The sequence below is a fragment of the Mizuhopecten yessoensis genome, unplaced genomic scaffold (assembly GCF_002113885.1).
Source record: "Mizuhopecten yessoensis strain PY_sf001 unplaced genomic scaffold, ASM211388v2 scaffold8233, whole genome shotgun sequence".
NCBI lineage: Eukaryota > Metazoa > Mollusca > Bivalvia > Pectinida > Pectinidae > Mizuhopecten > Mizuhopecten yessoensis.
This window is the reverse complement of record NW_018407445.1, coordinates 294016-313921: the sequence shown is the minus strand read 5'-3', so window position 1 is coordinate 313921 and position 19906 is coordinate 294016. Positions and strand designations below refer to the sequence as shown.

Here is a 19906-nt window from a genome sequence, read left to right as displayed (position 1 = left end):
ATATATACAATGTAAGGGTTTATCAATCCCTAAGGAATTCCAGTTCTGCAATTTTGTATAAAGGAACAGCTCCTTAAGATTATAAACTTTTCCGGGAAATGCTTATCCTCTCACGTGATAAGGAAATCTGTTTGTGTTTTTCAATCATGAAATTACCATTTTTAACTTTCATTTTTTCCCCTTATTTGAAATGTGTCAACTAAGTTTATCCTTTCCACTGTATTGACATTATCGTTACTTACTTATTGATTATCTCAGCTCCCCTTTCTTACAGCATTTGTGACCACAGTCCACTGGGCACACACCCTTTCATGGTCATGTGATCATGATTGGCCATGAAAGGGGTTATGTGTGCAGTGGACTGTGGTAGCAAGTGATTTATTGCCCACAGTTTTCCATTGTGAGAGGTGGGAAGTATGCAGTAAGCAGTAAGTGTTTACATTGAATTTCTGATTATGGTCTGATGCATATCCTCACTGGAAGAAATGTTGAGCATGAGTTGAATTCATCGGAGTTAATTACTTTCGCCTACAATCAATTTTATCTTCAAATTGTTGAAGTTTGTCAGTACCATTTAGAAATCTGTAACTTGTGTACAGAATGTGAAAACTTGACTACGTGTGCTGTTTCAGCACGAGCTTCATACTGTGTCAGTTGTATGTTTGTTATCTTCCTTCACTGTCGTAAGATAAATTAAGGAGCGTAGAGACGTAAAGGGGAGTTAACTCAAGAGTCAACCCGCACTTTGAAATACAATTATCGTTTTGAATTTCATTTATGTATATTTTCATAATTCATTTTCTTTACTTGGTCTATTTTCAATGAATGCATAATTTTATTGTTCTGTTTGTGAATTCGATTCGGAGAATTTAAAGAGAATAATAATCGGATTGTCCGATAATATAAAAAAAAAAAATCAAAATACAATTAAAACGATCGGACCTAGAAGTTATGGTTCCCGCAGCTATATAGTCACGTGCGCATTTGTACCGGTATGTGTGCGCATCCCAGTGATAGATATTTCCTGGTGTCTGTAAATGACGCTGAGATGCCAACAGATATTTGTTAATATTGTGTGGAATTAGCTTCTTACGATAGACCTTTAGAACGGAATAAATATATGGGAATAGCAAGAAAGCACATTCAATTAATAAAATATTGTTTTTCAGATAGTAGATAGGGACAGTGGGAATCTCGTTAATCTATTCATGCGCGTCACTAAATTCCGTCTTTGCGTATTGCAGAGTTATCTTCTCTTGGGAGCAGGTATTGATTGTTACGTCATTGGTTTGTGTGAGAAAATTACGTCGTTTTCTCAAAAGTTGACGACGTTACTTTCACAAACAAGTGACGTAAAAATCAATACCTGCTCCCAAGAGAAGTTAACTCTGCAATACGCAGAGACGGAATAGATGACGAGGCATTTGGCTACCTTAGGAGAGTCACGGTATGTGCCTTTAAAAGTAAAGCGTGTTTTACATCACAGGGGTCGAATTCGGGTCCTACCCACTACCCGGCGATGTTAGATCACATAAACAAACAGTATCAAGATGCATACGTTGCCAAGAGAAATTAATATTAGCCGGAAAACAACTCATTTATGTTGCTCCTTATAAGTTAAAGTGATTTTTTTTTTAAAGAAAAAGTAGCTTTAATTACTTTGCAATTAATAACATTTGTCCTATGCTAGTACCATGGCTGTTGCAATGACGTTAAGCCCCAAGGACACAAATCGCATGATGTTGTCCACAGGGTCCTGACAATTTGATGCAGCTATATTTGGACCTAAACGAAAGTGTTCTGAGTAATTTAGCAGTGTGCTCTCAGGTTGTAGGTTAACATCGTTACCATAGCAACAAATGTTAAGGTCCTCTTTGATATTTAATAATTTTCGTTTTGGACCAAACAATATGCTTTCAGTTTTTCAAAGGTGGAGTGATAACTTGTTATCAATTAACCAATTATGACAACTTTCCAGTACTTGAGATAATTTGTCAGAAATAATTTTGGGATCTGTAAGCGAAATAAAAAGATAGCGCTTTCATCAGCGTAAAGTAAAATTTTACACTCAGCAGAGTCTATGCTCATTTCCATGTCATTGACATAAATAAAAAAAAAACCGGGGTTCAAGTAAACTTCCCTGAGGTACACCACATAATACGTCACAAACTGATGAGTTGAAACCATTAACATAAACATTTTTTTTTCTGGTTTTGAGATATGACTTGAACCAATCGAAAGACTATTTTGATTTTAAAAAATTCAATCATCTCTAAGCATTTGTAGTCAAGTTTGCTGAAAATTAGAGCAAATGTCATTTTGTTTTGGTGGTCTGTAGCAAGTTCCTATAATAATAGGTTTGAAGTTTTGTGAACTTTAAAAACTACCCACAGGTACCCCATTTGATATTCTGACACCACAACATCCGTTAGCTTTGATGACGTAGGCTAACGGTGAATCCTACAGTTCTAAATATAGACGGTAATGGCGGTTCCCGGAGATGTTTCGTTAGTTCGGAAGAGGGACTTTACAAAACATCAATGTTAAACTGATACGGTAAGTGATATCCGGGCAGTAGATGTAGTTTTTTTATTTTATCTAAGCTGAGGAGATTATACTTTTGCAGAACAAGTGTAGGCCTAAGCTTATGTGTGTTTGTGACTTTGTGTCTTGGTTGATACTGAGTAGTCAACACAGTCTACTCGCTTAGAAAGGGGTTCATATTCATAGAAGACACGAGTGAAATATATTTGCTTTTACTGAAAACACTATTAGCAGGGACGTAACNGGGGGGGGTGGTCAATCAAATAGTTAGAATTGATGGGTCTGTTAAGTTATTTGTGTGAGTAAACATTGTGTTTCCCCCCAGAGATTAGGCATCCATAAAAGGTAACAGGTGGTTATATTCTGGGCAGTAGAATGGGCTGGTATTTCGGACGGATTTTCGCGAGGCCTTCGTATCGCTAAGCTAACCTGGCTTTGTGAATTTGGGCCACTTGTATATATATAATCTCCGGCTTCCTGATCGGTAGCCTAAATTTGTTCATGATAGTTTGGCATAACATGTATTCAAATAGGTACAATTCAATTGAAGATAGGTTCAAATATGAAATTGAATTGCACATATCTTCAATTATTTGAATATTTGTTTATTTGGCGTTCAAAAGATGATTACAAACTAAAATGAATAAAAAAAATAGACATAGATATGGAACGCCAATTTAACATATATATTCAATTAATTGTACCTTTCTTCATATAATTAAAGATAGGTACAATTAATTTAAGATAGGTTCAATTCAATTGAATATAAGTTCAATTCAATTGGATATAGGTTCAATTTAATTGGAGATAGATACATACATATCTTTAATTATTTAAAGACAGGTACAATTCAATTGAATCTATCTTCAATTAATTGTACCTATCTTCAATTGAATTGAACCTATCTTAAACTAATTGTGCCTATCTTCGATTATTTGCAGATAGGTACAATGAATTAAATATATGTTAATATGCTGTTACAAAGTAATGAGTGTTTTAATCGGTCAAACGAAAAGACTTTTATAGAATAAATAACTTTCAATATTGCACTCGTAAAAATGTTATAACGTTTGTATTTTTGTAACGGACCTGAGAACGAAGGTGTGTGTCTTAATCTACCTATATTCAACTTATCGCGAGATATTACATGTTTTAGATAGCATGTTTTAGAGCTGTTTACCGCGTGTTTAACTTGTATCATCATTAACACGACAAGCACGTGGGTGTATATTTGCTGGAGACTCAACATTTTAAAATGATCTTTGGAATTTATGAGAATACGAGTATTTTTTTTAAATCGTGGGTTTATTCCTTTTGTCCAAAACAGAAGTCGTTTTCCACAGGTCGTTGCACGCGCCGTCGATAAACACGTGCCTTTTTTTAGTTTGAATTCGTATTCTGAACACGTCAATTAACCATATATAGATAGAGTGTTTCGTGGTTATTCATTCTCCGGCAATATCATAGAAAACAGGAACTTTTCACACATATAAAAGATTACAAGTATTTATGTAAAAAGTTATCCAATTAGGGTCCTCTTTTGTCAGCTCCTGTACTGTACTTGATCGCGACCAAGTATATTGTAAACCGGTTATATTTCACCAGCGAAATTATCGAAAATGTTAACCACTTTTACGGACCTTTATCACAACACATTGAAAAAACATTTAACCCAACGCTGTTATGCAATCATCTTTTATCCCCCGCTTTCACCGAAACGAGGGATATTGATTTCGGTTTGTCCGTCTGTCCGTCTGTCTGTCACGCTTCGTTTCCGTACAATAACTATAACAAATGTTTACTGATTTTATTCAAACTTGGTCACAGGGCTAAATACCTTGAGTGCTCGGCCAAGGTAGATGGCCACTTTTAGCAGACCCCATTTGGCGGAGTTATGTCCCTTTGAACAACGAAAAACGTCATTATCTGCTGCGTTTCGTTTCCATGCAATAACTACAACAAATATTAACCGATTTTCTTCAAACTTGGTCACAGGGTTAAATGCCTTAGGGCTCGGCCAAGTTCGATGACCACTTTCAGGGGTCTTTATTTGGCGGAGTATTGCCCCTTGAATAACTAAAAACGTCATTATCTGCCGTTTCCGTGCAATAACTACAACAAATGTTAACCGATTTTCTTCAAACTTGGTCACAGGGTTAAATGCCTTAGGGCTCAGCCAAGTTCGATGACCACTTTCAGGGATATATATTTGGCGGAGTATTGCCCCTTGAATAACTAAAAACGTCATTATCTGCCGTTTCCGTGCAATAACTACAACAAATGTTAACCGATTTTCTTCAAACTTGGTACCGGGGTTAAATGCCTTAAGGGCTCAACCAAGTTCGATGACTTTTTTTGGCGGAGTTATTGCCCCTCGAAAAACGGAAAACGTAATTATCTGCCGTTCAATAAAAAGTCATACTTCTGTATAAGGCCTGTTTTTCTTCTCACATGTTTAAACCTAACCTCAATAATGTTTTTCTACCATATGTCCTGCAAGCGGGGGATATAAATTCCACGAATTTGCTTGTTCATCTTAGATCTACCACCATTTAATAATCGACCAGGCTATTTTACGCTGACTCGTGAGAAAGAAAAAAAAAATGCTTTTATTTATCAGAGCTCGATCATCCATTTTACTTTTTTTTAAAGTAAAATGGCAGCATGTTAAATTTCCGGGAAGCTTTATTATTTCTTTCGCAAAAACAAGTCATGTTTCACGGAGGCGAAACCTTATAGGGACACCCATACGATCCGTTAGTTTCTGAATCTTTAGAAGAGTTAACACAGCAGAGTTGTCCGAAAGTTTATCCACTGTTTTCCCCGTGGTCATATCATTATGAGCTCACCGGGTTCGAAGGACCAAAGTGAGCTTATGCCATACCGTGGCGCCGTCGTGCGTCCGTCGTCTGTACGTCAACAATTTCTTCAAACGACTTCTTTAAACCAATGATTGGGATTTTACTAAATTTGACTGGAAGCATCCCTAGGTGGTGGTGTTTTAAAATTGTATAAATGGTGGGGCTGACCCCCAGGGGGCTGAGGGGCGAGGCCAAAAGGAGGAAATTTGGTTGTATTGCTATAAACGTCTTCTCCTGTAGAACTAGGCAATATATATCAATCGTATTTGGTTGGAAGCATTCATGGGAGACGGGGACTTGTAAACTGTACAAATGTTGGGGTTGAGGGGCGGGGCAAAAACAGTTTTTTTTGGCAATATTGCTTTCAGCGACTTCTTCTCTGGAACTGAGAGATGGATATCAACCATATTTGACTGGAGTCATCCCTAGGTAGTGAGAATTCAAAATTGTACAAAAGGTGGGGCTGAGTATAAAGAGAAGAATGCACAAATGCTTCCAGTATCGCTCTGGGGTCTGGACCCACCCTTGGAGACATAGTCCCTGGGTCCTTACTTTGAAACGATTGAGATCCCCATCCCAAAACTATATTTACAAATGCTGGGCATAAAGAGACGAATGCAGTCATGATATTAGAATTGACCTTGGGGTCTGGCCACAACCCTAGGGACCTAGTGTCTGTCACAGCCTGGAAACAGTTGAGATACCCATCCCCTAACCATTACAAAAAAATGCTTGGCATGATATATAACATAATACAGATATGCTACAAGGATTTGCCTTGGGGTTTGGCCCATTGCCTTGGATCTTATTTGGAGAATATTTTGCCATGATTGCTTAGATATCCAGGTGAGCGATACAGGCCCTGTGGGCCTCTTGTTACAATTCATAAAAGTTCTGATGTTTTATTTATATCTCGAAGTTGGCGGTTAACTCATCAGAACGGTTCAAAAATAGTTCTTATACATTTATTAACTACAGCATTCACCACAACTTTAAAAAGTAAATTGTCATGTGAACAACTTTAACAAGCAGTTGAAATTGACGGCTGATATATAGGATGTCCGTACACGTGTCCCGAAATTTAAAAGCGCATATATTGTAAAATAGCCATTGAGATTGAAATTGTTCACTCCTGCCTTCGTCTGTTCATGCATGTACATGTCAAAAAAAGTAACGATATGTCTGACATGTGTTTTGGAAGGAGAATGCATACGTTTTGCGTGATAAACAAGATTAGTAAGGAAACAAAAACATTCTCCAGCAATGGGAGACATCCTTTGTACATCAACGTCATGTTAAAACACCCTCTCTTATATCACCAAGTGTTGGTCCAAAAACGTCTAATGATATTCCCGAAACATCATCCGGATAGACATGAACGTGCTGTGATCAAAATCAGTAAATAGCATATGACATAAGACATTTGCAACGAACCCCTGTAAATTACCATATCTATTGAGGGGACATTAAACCGCGGAAATGTCAAACATATTGTGATTAACATGGCCCTGTAGTAGACACACGATTCTATTTATATCTATGTCGTGTAGGAACGTGCTAGCGTGAATTCCCCTCGATATTCTGAAAAAATGTCTGCACAATTTTTATAATGATTGGTATGGTCATTGCGGAGCGAGGCGAATTTTCTCTAAGATAATATAACGTGTCTATAAAAAGATGGAGGGGAGGGAGGTTTGACTCCATTTGTGGACTAGCCTATAGTTAGGTTGTGGAATACACTATTTTTATTAAAGTTAGACATGTTTACAGAACTACATGCGCATTCGTAGTCGAAGAATCACAATGTAGCCATTGTGACGCATTGGAACGCAACCACACCGCTACAATGTAATACTGTATTCAAAGTCTGGTTAGCTTAACAGCACCTTAACGTAAAACTTAAAATAATAAAACATTACATAAAGAAATTCTTGAAACACAATTATTTTTTCTTAACTTAAGAATTCCTTAAAAAAGATTTTTTTACAGCTAACAGTAAATCTCAAGTATCGAACAATAGTGCTCTGAAATAGGTAATCAATAGCTCGACGTTCGCGCTCCCGTAGCTGTCATGTTCGAAAACTTAAACATGCCCAATAAATAGCAACTATGTCTTTCAGTGTGTCGCTAAGTTCAGAACACACGATAGTTTGCGCCGTTCGGCTGATATCGATTCAAGGATCCCTGTTCCGCTGCAAGGTAAGGTGATTTATCGTTGTCATTGACATGCCGGTAAAAGTTTACAATTCATGATTACCGTTTTTGGCAGTGACACGGGAAGCCATTATATCTGTTGACGAAAACGGTCCATCAACCTGTAACGGAATTGTAAAGTGTTTTTACTTATAAAAACATCTATGAAATCCTTATGTCACCTTTTCGTTCAACTAAGGAATGTAATAGAGCTCAAAACAAATTATTAGCTTCAAGGCGAGGGGGTACACGTAATGTCACGTGATAAGCCTTGGTTGGAATATTTATTTTATAATTTTTATAAGTTATTTAATTAATATGATTTTGAGTATGTGTGTGTGTGTGTGTGGATGCATATTTATTGTGTGTGGATGCGAGGGTGTATGTGTGTTATGGAGTGTGGTCTGAGTGTAGAAACATATATATATGATTTGCTAAGAAAGTATATTATAAGTTTTCAAATGTCATCAATTAATGTTTCTTTTCTTTCTTATATTTGTAACTTGGTTGAATGTTTTAGCTTATATGTTTGTAAGTGTATATGAGTGTGTCTTGTTAAGCTATGTATTAAATTTATGCTTTCTGTCCATCTATACCGGATAGGAGAAGACTTATATAGGCTAAGTCTGTTGTCTCATCCAATTGTTCAATTTTTTGCCCAATAAAATTTGATGAAATCAAAGCCTTGGAATAATGCTCTAACATTAATTATATCTCATCTCATTTACCGTAAGCTGTGTTAGAGTGTGTTACCGTAAGCTATATATGTTAGAGTGTGTTACCGTAAGCTATGTTAGAGTGTGTTACCGTAAGCTATGTAAGAGTGTGTTACCATAAGCTATGTTAGAGTGTGTCACCGTAAGCTATGTTAGAATGAGTTACCGTAAGCCATGTTAGAGTGTGTTACTGTAAGCTATGTTAGAGTGTGTTACCGTGAGCTATGTAAGAATGTGTTACCGTAAGCTATGTTAGAGTGTGTTACCGTAAGCTATATATGTTAGAGTGTGTTACCGTAAGCTATGTAAGAGTGTGTTACCGTAAGGTATGTTAGAATGTGTTACCGTAAGCCATGTTAGAATGTGTTACCGTAAGCTATTTTAGAGTGTGTTACCGTGAGCTATGTTAGAGTGTGTTACCGTAAGCTATGGTAGAATGTGTTACCGTAACCTTTGTAAGAGTGTGTTACCATAAGCTATGTTAGAGTGTGTTACCGTAAGTTATTTTAGAATGTGTTACCGTAAGTTATGTTAGAATGTGTTACCGCAAGCTATGTGAGAGTGTGTTACCGTAAGTTATGTTAGTGTGTTACCGTAAGTTATGTTAGAATGTGTTACCGCAAGCTATGTTAGAGTGTGTTACCGTAAGTCATCTCATTTACCGTAAGCTGTGTTAGAGTGTGTTACCGTAAGCTATGGTAGAATGTGTTACCGTAACCTTTGTAAGAGTGTGGTACCGTAAGCTATGTTAGAGTGTGTTACCGTTAGCTATGTAAGAATGTGTTACCGTAAGCTATGTAAGAGTGCGTTACCGTAAGCTATGTTAGAATGTGTTACCTTAAGTTATGTTAGAATGTGTTACCGTAAGCTTTGTAAGAGTGTGTTACCATAAGCTATGTTAGAGTGTGTCCATGTTAGAGTGTGTTACTGTAAGCTATGTTAGAGCGTGTTCCCGTGAGCTATGTAAGAATGTGTTACCGTAAGCTATGTTAGAGTGAGTTCCCGTGAGCTATGTTAGAGTGTGTTACCGTAAGTCATCTCATTTACCGTAAGCTGTGTTAGAGTGTGTTACCGTAAGCTATATATGTCAGAGTGTGTTACCGTAAGCTATGTTAGAATGTGGTACCGTAAGCTATGTTAGAATGTGTTACCTTAAGTTATGTTAGAATGTGTTACCGTAAGCTTTGTAAGAGTGTGTTACCATAAGCTATGTTAGAGTGGGTTACCGTAAGCTATGTTAGAGTGTGTTGCTGTAAGTTATGTTAGAATGTGTTACCGTAAGCTGTGTTAGGGTGTGTTACCGTAAGCTATGTTAGAATATGTTACCGTAAGCCATGTTAGAGTGTGTTACCGAAAGCTATGTTAGAATGTGTTACCGTAACCTTTGTAAGAATGTGTTGCCGTAACCTTTGTAAGAGTGTGTTACCGTAAGCTATGTTTGAGTGTGTTACCGTAAGCTATGTAAGAGTGCGTTACCGTAAGCTATGTTAGAATGTGTTTCCGTAAGCTATGTTAGAGTGTGTTACCTTAAGTTATGTTAGAATGTGTTACCGTAAGCCATGTTAGAGTGTGTTACCGAAAGCTATGTTAGAATGTGTTACCGTAATCTATGTTAGAATGTGTTACCGTAATCCATGTTAGATTGTGTTACCGTAAGCTATGTTAGAGTGAGTTCCCGTGAGCTATGTTAGAGTGTGTTACCGTAAGCCATGTTAGAGTGTGTTACCGTAAGCTATGTCAGAATGTGTTACCGTAAGTTATGTTAGAATGTGTTACCGCAAGCTATGTTAGAGCGTGTTACCGTAAGTTACGTTAGTGTGTTACCGTAAGTTATGTTAGAATGTGTTACCGCAAGCTATGTGAGAGTGTGTTACCGTAAGTTATGTTAGTGTGTTACCGTAAGTTATGTTAGAATGTGTTACCTTAAGTTATGTTAGAATGTGTTACCGTAAGCTATGTAAGAGTGTGTTACCGTAAGCTATGTTTGAGTGTGTTACCGTAAGCTATGTAAGAGGGTGTTACCGTAAGCTATGTTAGAATGTGGTACCGTAAGCTATGTTAGAGTGTGTTACCGTTAGCTATGTAAGAATGTGTTACCGTAAGCTATGTTAGAGTGTGTTGCCGTAAGTTATGTTAGAGTGTGTTACCGTAAGCTATATATGTCAGAGTGTGTTACCGTAAGCTATGTTAGAATATGTTACCGTAAGCCATGTTAGAGTGTGTTACCGAAAGCTATGTTAGAATGTGTTACCGTAAGCTATTTTAGAGTGTGTTACCGTGAGCTATGTTAGAATGTGTTACCGTAAGCCATGTTAGAGTGTGTTACCGTAAGCTATTTTAGAATGTGTTACCGTAAGCCATGTTAGAGTGTGTTACCGTAAGCTATGTTAGAATATGTTACCGTAAGCCATGTTAGAGTGTGTTACCGTAAGCTATATATGTTAGAGTGTGTTACCGTAAGCTATGTAAGAGTGCGTTACCGTAAGCTATGTTAGAATGTGTTACCGTAACCTTTGTAAGAATGTGTTACCGTAACCTTTGTAAGAGTGTGTTACCGTAAGCTATGTTAGAGTGTGTTACCGTGAGCTATGTTAGAGTGTGTTACCGTAAGTTATGTTAGAATGTGTTACCGTAAGCTATGTTAGAGTGTGTTACCGTAAGCTATGGTAGAATGTGTTACCGTAAGCTATATTAGAGTGTGTTACCGTAAGTTATCTTAGAATGTGTTTAAGCTATGTAAGAGTGCGTGTGTTACCGTAAGTTATGTTAGTGTGTTACCGTAAGTTATGTTAGAATGTGTTACCGTAAGCTATGTTAGAATGTGTTACCGTAAGTTATGTTTGAGTGTGTTACCGCAAGCTATGTTAGATTGTGTTACCGTAAGCTATGTTAGAGTGTGTATAAGTCAACAGAATGAAAAAAATACATTTTAAATAATTAAGTCATAAAAACACATCATCCAGGAACTCAATCACAGCAACGCCTTAGTGAACTACCAGTACGATAATGAAAGGTCAGTACTGTGGAACACAGTCTCGTTCAGCCAGACTCTTGTTGCCTGCGCAAGCTACGCCGAATAGAGAGTCTGGTCAAACCCAGTGCTTTCGTTTTGTGACATCATAGCGGGGGTCACCGAGATTCTGGTAAATATTTTCATTGGTCAAAGGTTGACACACCCTTTTTAACTTTTGAAGTAAGAATTTGAGTGGCCCAAAATTACATTAAATATTTTAATTCATTAAAAAATACCTGTATATGCATTCCTGAAGTATCAATGTTTTCACTATTAACGAGAAAAATGTAAGAAAATGCTTCAAAAAGAATGATTTCATGTATTTTTTCATTGGATATTTTACAATAATTCATGAAGCTAACCAGGCTATATATTGATACAAGTCAAGCCAGATTACCTGAGTGAGAACTTGAAGGTGTTGTGAATGGTGTACAGGTAAAATCTCACTTGCTTTGCATGCTTTTTTCCAACTTCAGTCAGCCTTGTTGGCTTTGTGCTTAGTTATGATTTATCCAAGGGAAATATATGGCATTATTCTGGAGATTTGACACATTTTCTTACATTGTTCTCGATAAAAGTGAATACACGGGTACTTCAGGAATGCATGTATAGGTATTTTTTTCATTAATTTCATTATTCATTGAAATGTTTAATGGCGTCGACATAACGTCCCGAAACGAAAGTAAAAACACTGCCCTCTGGTGATGGTAATTTTAAAGTACTGTGTTTGGTTGACCAAATTCTTGAATAACAAGTGATCAAGCGTCTGGTTGAACGAGACTATAGAGAAGATAGCACGATCAGGAAAGGTTAGTACTGTGGAACACAACTCTATACAACAATAGAGGAGATAGCACGATCAAGAAAGGTCAGTACTGTGGAACACAACTCTGTACAACAATAGAGAAGATAGCACGATGAGGAAAGGTCAGTACTGTGGAACACAGCTCTATACAACTATAGAGAAAATAGCACGATCAGGAAAGGTCAGTACTGTTGAACACAGCTCTGTACAACTATAGAGGTACATTAGCTGTTATTAGGTTACTGTGAGCACAGTTAGAGCTGCAGGTACATTGGCTGTTATAAGGTTACTCTGAGCACAGTTAGAGCTGTAGGTACATTGCCTGTTATAAGGTTACTGTGAGCACAGTTAGAGCTGCAGGTACATTGGCTGTTATAAGGTTACTCTGAGCACAGTTAGAGCTGTAGGTACATTAACTGTTATAAGGTGACTGTTAGCACAGTTAGAACTGTAGGTACATTGGCTGTTATAAGGTGACTGCGAGCACAGTTAGAGCTGCAGGTACATTGGCTGTTATAAGGTTACTCTGAGCACAGTTAGAGCTGTAGGTACATTTACTGTTATAAGTTTACTGTGAGAACAGTTAGAGCTGTAGGTACATTGGCTGTTATAAGGTCACTGTGAGTACAGTTAGAGCTGTAGGTACATTAACTCTTACACTGTTACTCTGAGCACAGTTAGAGCTGTAGGTACATTATCTGTTATAAGGTTACTGTGAGCACAGTTTGAACTGTAGGTACATTGACTGTTATAAGGTTACTCTGAGCACAGTTAGAGCTGTAGGTACATTAACTCTTACACTGTTACTCTGAGCACAGTTAGAGCTGTAGGTACATTATCTGTTATAAGGTGAATGTGAGCACAGTTAGAGCTGTAGGTACATTTACTGTTATAAGTTGACTGTGAGCACAGTTAGAGCTGTAGGTACATTTACTGTTATAAGTTTACTGTGAGCACAGTTAGAGCTGTAGGTACATTAACTCTTACACTGTTACTCTGAGCACAGTTAGAGCTGTAGGTACATTTACTGTTATAAGTTTACTGTGAGCACAGTTAGAGCTGTATGTACATTGACTGTTATAAGGTGACTGTGATCACAGTTAGAACTGTAGGTACATTAACTGTTATAACTTAACTGTGAGCACAGTGAGAGCTGTAGGTACATTAACCTTTTATAAGCTTACTGTGAGCACAGTTAGAGCTGTATGTACATTATCTGTTATAAGATTACTGTGAGCACCGTTAGAGCTGTAGGTACATTGGCTGTTATAAGATGACTGTGAGCACAGGTAGAGCTGTAGGTACATTGACTGTTATAAGGTTACTCTGAGCACAGTTAGAGCTGTAGGTACATTAACTTTTATAAGGTTACTGTGAGCACAGTTTGAACTGTAGGTACATTGACTGTTATAAGGTTACTCTGAGCACAGTTAGAGCTGTAGGTACATTGGCTGTTATAAGATTACTGTGAGCACAGTTAGAGCTGTATGTACATTGACTGTTATAAGGTGACTGTGATCACAGTTAGAACTGTAGGTACATTAACTGCTATAACTTAACTGTGAGCACAGTTAGAGCTGTAGGTACATTTACTGTTATAAGTTGACTGTGAGCACAGTTAGAGCTGTAGGTACACTGGCTGTTATAAGGTTACTGTGAGCACAGTTACAGTTAGAGCTGTAGGTACATTAACTTTTATAAGGTTACTGTGAGCACAGTTACAGTTAGAGCTGTAGGTACATTAACTGTTATAAGGTGACTGTTAGCACAGTTAGAACTGTAGGTACATTGGCTGTTATAAGGTGACTGCGAGCACAGTTAGAGCTGCAGGTACATTGGCTGTTATAAGGTTACTCTGAGCACAGTTAGAGCTGTAGGTACATTTACTGTTATAAGTTTACTGTGAGCACAGTTAGAGCTGTAGGTACATTAACTTTTATAAGGTTACTGTGAGCACAGTTAGAGCTGCAGGTACATTGGCTGTTATAAGGTTACTGTGAGTACAGTTAGAGCTGTAGGTACATTAACTGTTATAAGGTGACTGTTAGCACAGTTAGAACTGTAGGTACATTAACTGTTATAACTTAACTGTGAGCACAGTGAGAGCTGTAGGTACATTAACCTTTTATAAGCTTACTGTGAGCACAGTTAGAGCTGTATGTACATTATCTGTTATAAGATTACTGTGAGCACAGTTAGAGCTGTATGAACATTATCTGTTATAAGATTACTGTGAGCACCGTTAGAGCTGTAGGTACATTGGCTGTTATAAGGTCACTGTGAGTACAGTTAGAGCTGTAGGTACATTAACCTTTTATAAGCTTACTGTGAGCACAGTTAGAGCTGTAGGTACATTGACTGTTATAAGGTTACTCTGAGCACAGTTAGAGCTGTAGGTACATTGACTGTTATAAGGGGACTGTGAGCACAGTTAGAACTGTAGGTACATTAACTGTTATAACTTAACTGTGAGCACAGTTAGAGCTGTAGGTACATTAACCTTTTATAAGGTTACTGTGAGCACAGTTAGAGCTGTATGTACATTATCTGTTATAAGATTACTGTGAGCACAGTTAGAGCTGTAGGTACATTGGCTGTTATAAGGTTACTCTGAGCACAGTTAGAGCTGTAGGTACATTGGCTGTTATAAGATGACTGTGAGCACAGTTAGAGCTGTAGGTACATTGACTGTTATAAGGTGACTGTGAGCACAGTTAGAACTGTAGGTACATTAACTGTTATAACTTAACTGTGAGCACAGTTAGAGCTGTAGGTTCATTAACCTTTTATAAGGTTACTGTGAGCACAGTTAGAGCTGTATGTACATTATCTGTTATAAGGTTACTGTGAGCACAGTTAGAGCTGTAGTTACATTGGCTGTTATTAGGTTACTGTGAGCACAGTTAGAGCTGTAGGTACATTGACTGTTATAAGGTGACTGTGAGCACAGTTAGAACTGTAGGTACATTAACTGTTATAAGGTTACTGTCAGCACAGTTAGAGCTGTAGGTACATTTACTGGTATAAGGTTACTGTGAGCACAGTTAGAACTGTAGGTACATTAACTGTTATAAGGTTACTGTGAGCACAGTTAGAGCTGTAGTTACATTGGCTGTTATTAGGTTACTGTAAGCACAGTTAGAGCTGTAGGTACATTTACTGGTATAAGGTTACTGTGAGCACAGTTAGAACTGTAGGTACATTAACTGTTATAACTTAACTGTGAGCACAGTTAGAGCTGTAGGTACATTGACTGTTATAAGGTTACTGTGAGCACAGTTAGCACTGTAGGTACATTGACTGTTATAAGGTTACTCTGAGCACAGTTAGAGCTGTAGGTACATTGGCTGTTATTAGGTTACTGTGAGCAAAGTTAGAGCTGTAGGTACATTGACTGTTATAAGGTTACTGTGAGCACAGTTAGAGCTGTATGGACATTGGCGGTTATAAGGTTACTGTGAGCACAGTTAGAGCTGTGTGTACATTGGCTGTTATAAGATGACTGTGAGCACAGTTAGAGCTGTAGGTACATTTACTGTTATATGGTTACTGTGAGCACAGTTAGAGCTGTAGGTACATTTACTGTTATAAGGTTACTGTGAGCACAGTTAGAACTGTAGGTACATTGACTGTTATAAGGTTACTGTGAGCACAGTAAGAGATGTAGGTATATACGTCACGTCCGTATAAACCTGCTCCAGTACGTGTTCTGAAATTTTGCGGTAAAGTGTGTTTGTTATGCATCTCACATGTGTTGCCAGAAACGTACATATATTTTCAGTAAGTTTGAGAATGAAATCTGTCTTAAATAGGGACAGCCCGGAATTTAATGGGTGTGAAGTGTATAGTAAGATATATGTACGATCAACCAAAAGTGTATTGTCGTCATGTGTCGGTCGAAAATTCAGTTTAGCAATTATTGGAAGAACACCAAACATTTGTTTGCTTTCAATATTTATTTCGCCAGTGATGTACGGGATTTTAATTATTGATATATTTCACATTGTGACAGATATCAGAAGTGATATTCGTCACAGTGTTAAGATATCACGTTTGGTATTTGTCAATCAAGACAGGTTATTCTATTCATTGCATCCAAAGCTGTAGAAATAAATTGTCAGTTTTGGTCCATCGGGGATACACTATGACATTTAGCTATTTTCGCAATTGATCACATAAAAACGGAAAACGTAGTCCATGGCGCGCAGCCGTGTCGTCAAGATAGACACCATTATGCTATTGCGCCAAGGATTACATTATAAACCCAAACTGTTTTGTTGTAGGTAGTTTAGATATTGAGAATTTAATAGTTTTCCATGTTAAAACTATACATATTGACAATCTGATGACAGAGTATACCGATGTGTTCACGGTACTTGCAGATATCTGTATTCTGCCATACTCGCGAAACCTTTGGTATTCAATTGAACATCAGTAAACATCCTTTATATCATCATTGACTAGCGTCAGTAGACGATTTACATTGCCGCGCAATCGCAAAAAAATGAATATGCGGCTGTATTGACGAGAAAATAATATGTTGATGAACGTTCAAAGTAGTTATAACGATTATACATCTTTAAAATCTAGTGTAATGTTGATAAAACCGGCGGCAATTGTCCGTTATTGATACAACAATAAAATATCACAAACAGTTATTTTCTTTTATTCTATAGGCCTATAGGTTAATTAACGATATTTAGTATTAACCCGTCTGCATTTTATTAATTAACCAACAGATTGAAATGAGTAATGAGGTTGTCATACAGCCGTAGCTTATTTACGATTTAGATACCATCTTACAAATAGATAAAAATGTTGTATTTTTTTAAACTTTTTTTTTATACATTTACTAATGCATTGTGGAAATGTTGATATAAAAAAAACAATGACTGAATGAGGTGCATGAAACATATTGTGTTTGTGTGTGAGTATGTGTGTGTGTGTGTGTTAGGAATCCATATTGTTCCTAACACAATATGGTCGCCTCAGGCAATTACTTGACGTCATGATATATTAATATGTCATTTAAAATTAATGTCCCCGAGTCATATGCAACGCGTATAATTTATACATGTTGATAACTGTAATCGAATTAGACAAATTGCAACGAACATGTCTACTGAGTTGATATCCGTCCTATTTTAATACTTCCTTTTCGTAGATTGCGCTAGGAACAAGTGTTAATGCCCTGCCTGTACTTCGCCGTTTGTATCAGTGTGTCGACAGGAGCAATGGTAGCTGTGGAGTCTAGGATACGTGTGTAGGACATAGGCGTGGCCAGGGACAAGGGCAGCAGACAAGGTTAGTGTTTTGTCACACCTGTAAATATTTACCAAACATCTCTGTGCTTAATTTTCATGTTGTTACCATGTGTAGCCGTGATGGCTTGTCATACCTATCTTCTTGGTCACTAGTTGGTTATATTTAAACAGTTCTATCTGTTACTGATATGAGGTTGTTGTGTATATAAGACAAATTCGTCATTGTTACAAAATCTATTAAGTTTGTTGGTATAATGTTTGTTTTCTATTTGTTGTACCATGGAACCATGGTAACCTAATGGACTCTGTCGTGTACGTTCGAAGGGAATTATGCACCAAGTTTTAGTTCACCAATACCTTAACTTGTACTTATATAAATGCATTGTTTTGTTTCTTATCCAAACTTCTAGTTGTATAAAATTCCAGTGACTATTTAGCTTTACATTTAGAGTATATTCATTAGTTTCTCTTACTATACGCTCTTCCTCTTATAATATAACATTCTCGATATTTTTTATCACGCCGCAACTTTCCCAAAAGCTTGTACACCTCATACATACACATACAGTTTATACACGGACCCAACCTAACGATTCCTCCCCCGTTTGCATACCAAATGGTAGAACTAGGCTAGTGCTGACGGCTAGTATGTTACACATATCACTACACCACCTCCAGCTTGCCGCCCCATGATCACCTGCTACAAAAGTTTAATCTTTTGGTCGCCTTGGCGTTCTGTTAGCATCCGCGACCGATAATAAAGCGGGATTGATGCTACAGTTACCCTGTCGGGGCTCTCGGCGATAACATTTAATAACAACGCTAGCTGGTATGTGTGGAAAGTTGAACTGTGAGAAGGACATTATACGTCCTGTTTTAAAATAAAATAAAATTGATTAACATAACATACCAGATGTTATTAGCTGACTTATTTAAACGTTTTAAAGATCATCTAAATCTTTTTCATACAGTCGATTTTTTCCCACAATTGTGACATCTGTTTTACAGCGCGCATTGTTTACAAAATAAATACACTTGTTTTTTGTGCTTGTGCATTGTGAACATAGAGAATTATCAACAAGCTAGCATTGGCTAGTATATACTATATAACTACGACGGAATGCAACAAATCATCATCATCTTGGTTTTAAGTTTTTTATTTCCGAATGCAAATCAGCATATAGGTTAATTGATACATAGAATACAAAACATATTTCAAATTTTCAAGATGGCGGAGGACAATTCCATATAAGCAATTATCACATAAAAAGAATACATCATTTAGCAATATTACTACACGAGGGTTTTTCTTTTGGCGGTAGCATATTTTAAATACAGACCCAATCTACGTAATGTTTTAATACTTTTACATGACAATAATTCAATTAATTTATACACACTGGGGCATCGGAAGTAATATTGCTTAATGTATGTGTTTCTCAATACAGAGTAAGCAGGACAAATAAGAATAAAATGTATCTCATCTTCTAAATCATTTTTGTCACAGGCAAAACATAATCTTTGACCTCTCGGAACCCCATTATAACGTCCAGATTCGATATTAAGGGAATGCGCCTGCATGCGATATTGACTCAACATTTTTTTGGTATTAAATGTTAAAGGCTTTACTAAATAGAATTGCATATTAAAAGTATCGACAAGATGTCTATATAAATAACATTTAGAAGATGTTTCAAACGCACCACGTAATTCCTGAATAAATACGTCATGCAGACGTTGGGTATACATTTCCACAAATTGTTTTTCATTTGGAACATATTGAACATCCCAAATATGATTAAAACCCATTCTATATAAATCATTTTTAACATGATAAACCCAGTTAAGTTTACAATTCGGCTTTTTGACATTAAGCTCAAGTAGTGCATCATAGCATGCTTTTAGTACACAGTTATTTGTATTCAAAATATTTAACCAGTATTTAATTATAGCTACTTTGCGCTTTATATGTAAGGAATAACTTCCTGTCTCAAAGTAAACCATAGAACTATTGACGGTTTTCTTAACGTTTAATAAATCTTTAAGAAAGAGAAGATGGACTTTTTCGATTTGCGGCGATAAACAATTACCCCATACCTCACATCCATAGTTCAGTATGCATGTCACATATGTATCAAACAAAGATAATTTAGTTTCAGTATTAAGGATAAAATCTTTCATTCTTCTTTTTAAAAGATAAAAAGCATTCCTGCCTTGAGATGCCAACGTGTTTTGTGCTACGGTGAATCTTCCATTATAATAAAAAACTAATCCTAGATAACAAAATTTGTCCACTATCTCAATTGACTTGCCATTAAACGTCCAGTTTTCAGTAGGTAAGATTCTTTTACTTTTTCTAAAAATTACAATTTTAGTTTTATCATAATTAACAGTTAAATTCCATTTATCAGTGTAACATTGCAGACAATCTAGCATGTGCTGAAGATTGTTAACATCTTCCGAAAACAAAACTGTGTCATCGGCATACATTAACATAAACAGATTAATCA

General features: G+C 36.8%; 1 protein-coding gene across 6 annotated transcripts in view; it reads left to right on the top strand.

The window, feature by feature from the left end:
* The first annotated feature begins 2416 nt into the window (after positions 1 to 2416).
* The window catches only part of LOC110455492, a 26735-nt gene continuing 9245 nt past the window's right edge, over positions 2417 to 19906 (top strand). The window contains exons 1-2 of one of the 6 annotated variants that reach the window (XM_021505660.1): positions 2417 to 2556; positions 17297 to 17436. The gene's annotated coding sequence lies outside the window, so the exon portion shown is untranslated. Of the gene's footprint in view, positions 2557 to 7531; positions 7605 to 12045; positions 12314 to 17296; positions 17437 to 19906 lie in introns of those variants that run through there. The other 5 variants (XM_021505659.1, XM_021505662.1, XM_021505661.1 and 2 more) reach the window with 5 other exon arrangements.